The following is a 5,006-nucleotide window of genomic DNA, read 5'->3' as shown; positions in this document are numbered from 1 at the left end:
TTCTTCTTCTTCTTCTTCTTCTTCTTCTCTTCTTCTTCTTCTTCTTCTTCTTCTTCTTCTTCTTCTTCTCTTCTTCTCTTCTTCTTCTTCTTCTTCTTCTTCTTCTTCTTCTTCTTCTTCTTCTTCTTCTTCTTCTTCTTCTTCTTCTTCTTCTTCTTCTTCTTCTTCTTCTTCTTCTTCTTCTTCTTCTTCTTCTTCTTCTTCTTCTTCTTCTTCTTCTTCTTCTTCTTCTTCTTCTTCTTCTTCTTCTTCTTCTTCTTCTTCTTCTTCTTCTTCTTCTTCTTCTTCTCTTCTTCTCTTCTTTTACTTCTTACTCTTCTTCTTCTTCTTCTTCTTCTTCTTCTTCTTCTTCTTCTTCTTCTTCTTCTTCTCTTCTTCTTCTTCTTCTTCTTCTTCTTCTTCTCTTCTTCTTCTTCTTCTCTTCTTCTTCTTCTCTTCTTCTTCTTCTCTTCTTCTTCTTCTTCTCTTCTTCTTCTTCTTCTCTTCTTCTTCTTCTCTTCTTCTCTTCTTCTTCTTCTCTTCTTCTTCTTCTCTTCTTCTTCTTCTCTACTTCTTCTTCTCTTCTTCTTCTTCTCTTATTCTTCTTCTCTTCTTCTTCTTCTCTTCTCTTCTTCTTCTTCTTCTTCTTCTTCTTCCATCTTCTTCCTCCTTCTTCTTCTTTCTTCTTCTTCTTCTTCTTCTTCTGCTTCCTCTTCTTCTTCTTCTTCTCTTCTTTTCCTTCTTCTTCTTCTTCTTCTTCCTTTTCTTCTTCTTCTTCTTCTTTCTCTCTTTTCTTCTTCCTTTCTTCTTCTTCTTCCTTCTCTTCTTCTTCTCCTCTCTTCTTTTTCTTATTCTTCCTTCTCTTCTTCTTCTTCTTCTTCTTCTTCTTCTTCTTTTTCTTCTTCTTCTTCTTCTTTTTCTGCTTCTTCTTCTTCTTCTTCTTCTTTTTCCTCTGCATCTTCTTCTTCTTCTTCGTCTTCTTCTTCATTTTCTTTTCTATCGTCTACTTCTTCTTCTCCTTCTTCTCCTTCTTCTTCTTCTTCTTCTTCTTCTTCTTCTTCTTCTTCTTCTTCTTCTTCTTCTTCTTCTTCTTCTTCTTCTTCTTCTTCTTCTTTCTTCTTCTTCTCTTCTTCTTCTTCTTCTTCTTCTTCTTCTTCTTCTTCGTCTTCTTCTTCTTCTTCTTCTTCTTCTTCTTCTTCTTCTTCTTCTTCTTCTTCTTCTTCTTCTTCTTCTTCTTCTCCTTCTTCTTCTTCTTCTTCTTCTTCTTCGTCTTCTTCTTCTTCTTCTTCTTCTTCTTCTTCTTCTTCTTCTTCTTCTTCTTCTTCTTCTTCTTCTTCTTCTTCTTCTTCTTCTTCTTCTTCTTCTTCTTCTTCATCTTCTTCTTCTTCCTCCAGGCTTAGCAAACCCTAAAACTCAGAATTTCTGAAGCCCTGAAATGTTGAAATTCTGTAACGAATATTTAGAGTAAGATTTTTTAGAGAGAGGGACAATCGCCGAATATTGCAAGAAGAATGGGACAACTGGCCGACATATGGATTTCTTTTAACAGATAAAATTGTGATATAAAATTATTAAAAAAAATTATGAAGTACTTTATTGGAATATAATGATAAGAAATACATATGCAAAAATCTACGAACAGGTTTGTTGCTAGTAAAATTATTATTGGTAAAATATAAGTACTGTATTATTGATAAGTTAGGTTAGGTTAGGTTAGGTTAGGTTAGGTTAGTTTAGGTTAGGTTAGGTTAGGTTAGGTTAGGTTAGGTTAGGTTAGGTTAGGTTAGGTTAGGTCAGGCTAGGTTAGGTTAGGTTAGGTTAGGTTAGGTTAGGTTAGGTTAGGCTAGGTTAGGTTAGGTTAGGTTAGGTTAGGTTAGGTTAGGTTAGGTTAGGTTAGGTTAGGTTAGGTTAGGTTAGGTTAGGTTAGGTTAGGTTAGGTTAGGTTAGGTTAGGCGGCCAGTTTACCACGGCCAGTTGGGCTGCGGCCAGTTTCCCTCGGCCTGTTGGGTTAGGTTAGGTTAGGTTAGGTTAGGTTAGGTTAGGTTAGGTTAGGTTAGGTTAGGTTAGGTTAGGTTAGGTTAGGTTAGGTTAGGTTAGGTTAGGTTAGGTTAGGGTAGGGTAGGTTAGGTTAGGTTAGGTTAGGGTAGGTTAGGTTAGGTTAGGTTAGTTTAGGTTAGGTTATTTTAGGTTAGGTTAGGTTAGGTTAGGTTAGGTTAGGTTAGGTTAGGTTAGGTTAGGTTAGGTTAGGTTAGGTTAGGTTAGGTTAGGTTAGGTTAGGTTAGGTTAGGTTAGGTTAGGTTAGGTTAGGTTAGGTTAGGTTAGGTTAGGTTAGGTTAGGTTAGGTTAGGTTAGGTTAGGCTAGGATAGGTTAGGTTAGGTTAGGCGGCCAGTTTACCACGGCCAGTTGGGCTGCGGCCAGTTTCCCTCGGCCTGTTGGGTTAGGTTAGGTTAGGTTAGGTTAGGTTAGGTTAGGTTAGGTTAGGTTAGGTTAGGTTAGGTTAGGTTAGGTTAGGTTAGGTTAGGTTAGGTTAGGTTAGGTTAGGTTAGGTTAGGCGGCCAGTTTACCACGGCCAGTTGGGCTGCGGCCAGTTTCCCTCGGCCTGTTGGGTTAGGTTAGGTTAGGTTAGGTTAGGTTAGGTTAGGTTAGGTTAGGTTAGGTTAGGTTAGGCTAGGTTAGGTTAGGTTAGGTTAGGTTAGGTTAGGTTAGGTTAGGTTAGGTTAGGTTAGGTTAGGTTAGGTTAGGTAGGTTAGGTTAGGTTAGGTAGGTTAGGTTACGGCCCAGTTTACCACGGCCAGTTTGGGCTGCGGCCAGTTTTTCCCTCGTCCTGTTCGGTTAGGTTAGGTTAGGTTAGGTTAGGTTAGGTTAGGTTAGGTTAGGTTAGGTTAGGTTAGGTTAGGTTAGGTTAGGTTAGGTTAGGTTAGATTAGGTTAGAGTAGGCGGCCAGTTTACCACGGCCAGTTGAGCTGCGGCCAGTTTCCTTCGGCCTGTTGGGTTTGGTTAGGTTAGGTTAGGTTAGGTTAGGTTAGGTTAGGTTAGGTTAGGTTAGGTTAGGTTAGGTTAGGTTAGGTTAGGTTAGGTTATTTTAGGTTAGGTTAGGTTAGGTTAGGTTAGGTTAGGTTAGGTTAGGTTAGGTTAGGTTAGGTTAGGTTAGGTTAGGTTAGGTTAGGTTAGGTTAGGTTAGGTTAGGTTAGGTTAGGTTAGGCTAGGTTAGGTTAGGTTAGGTTAGGTTAGGTTAGGCTAGGTTAGGTTAGGTTAGGTTAGGTTAGGTTAGGTTAGGTTAGGTTAGGTTAGGTTAGGTAGGTTAGGTTAGGTTAGGTTAGGTTAGGTTAGGTTAGGTTAGGTTAGGTTAGGTTAGGTTAGGTTAGGTTAGGTAGGTTAGGTTAGGTTAGGTTAGGCTAGGTTAGGTTTAGGTTAGGTTACGTTAGGATAGGTGAGGCTAGGTTAAGTTAGGTTAGGTGAGGTTGGTTAGGCTACGCTAGGCTAGGATAGGTTGGTTAGGTTAGGTTAGGCGGCTATTTACTACGGCCAGTTGGGCTGCGGCCAGTTAGGTAAGGTTAGGTAAGGTTAGGTAAGGTTAAGTTAGGTAAGCTAGGTTAGGTTAGGTTAGGTTAGGTTAGGTTAGGTTAGGTTAGGTTAGGTTAGGTTAGGTTAGGTTAGGTTAGGTTAGGTTAGGTTAGGTTAGGTTAGGTAGGTTAGGTTAGGTTAGGTTAGGCTAGGTTAGGTTAGGTTAGGTTGGGCTAGGTTAGGCTAAGTTAGGTTAGGTTAGGTTATGCTAGGTTAGGCTAGGTTTGGTTATTTTAGGTTAGGTTAGGTTTGGTTATGCTTGGATTAGGTTAGGTTCGGTTAGGTTAGGTTAGATTAGGCTAGGTTAGGTTATACTTGGTTAGGTTAGATTAGGCTATGTTAGGTTAGGTTAGGTTATACTTGGTTAGGTTATACTTGGTTAGGTTAGGTTAGGTTAGGTTAGGTTAGGTTAGGTTAGGTTAGGTTAGGTTAGGATAGGTTAGGTTAGGTTAGGTTAGGTTAGGCTGCCAGTTTTCCACGGCCAGTTGGGCTGCGGCCAGTTTCCCTCGGCCTGTTGGTCCTCGGCCAATTGTTCACGGCCAGTTGTCCAAGACCCTGTTACAAGAAATCTTGCTTCTCTTGCATACCCGAAGCACTTTGCAAGTACGTTTTACTCAGCCATAACTCTAGTGGGCTTTTGAGAACCCCCAAGGTTCAGAGTTACGTAGAATTTCTTTATGGTAGGAGGCTCGTCTCAGACTCAAAGAAGAATGTTGATCATTGCTAAGGGCCCTTACATGACGTCGTGCTCTCAAATAGCCATGAGTACCTATGGACGCTTTCAAACGTGGTCTTGGTCATGACGTGTGAAAGCTTTCATAGATATCCATAGTTATTTGAGAGCACGACGTCGTGTCGCGGACGGGGCACGGCGAAAAGTCGATACGTGTGAAATGTGCCTAACTTCAGATGTCCCCAATTCATACGACCCATTTTAGATTTTTGCCATATTTTTTACTCCGTCCCCTCCACCCCTCTTCTGGTTATCTCTGACGAAGCAGAATGTCCTTTGGGCAATGCGTCATAATCTGGCTTTTACGGTTTCTACGTGGGCCGCGCGGTGGCCCGGTGGATACCGTGTCGAACTCATGAGCAGGTGATCGTGCGTTCGATTCCGCTGCATGCTTGTTGTGTTGAATCCCGACAGCCCTGGCTAGGCGGGGAGGGGACCCAAACAACGGCCTAAAAAAAAAAAAAAAAAAAAAAAAGATCCCTCACTTCTAACCTCTTGGGATTGGGATGGTGAGTTTGAGAAACGTCTTTCATGTCTTGTTCACACGCCGTTTCCTTATATATGGTGTGCCACAATTTCATCAGTTTCATTTCCAAATTCTGCTTCAGCTATCTGGTGGCCAGTTTATCATTATATTTATTATTAATTTTTCCAATAGATGCTTGTTGATATGCCCTTCATTTTATACTCAATTAATTATATTCTTTGTAATTTTTTATTTTTAAGGTT

The sequence above is a fragment of the Oratosquilla oratoria genome, chromosome 1 (assembly GCF_046742065.1).
Source record: "Oratosquilla oratoria isolate Oo_2021 chromosome 1, ASM4674206v1, whole genome shotgun sequence".
NCBI classification, from domain to species: domain Eukaryota; kingdom Metazoa; phylum Arthropoda; class Malacostraca; order Stomatopoda; family Squillidae; genus Oratosquilla; species Oratosquilla oratoria.
The sequence above is the reverse complement of the archived record's forward strand: the minus strand, read 5'-3'. Positions refer to the sequence as shown.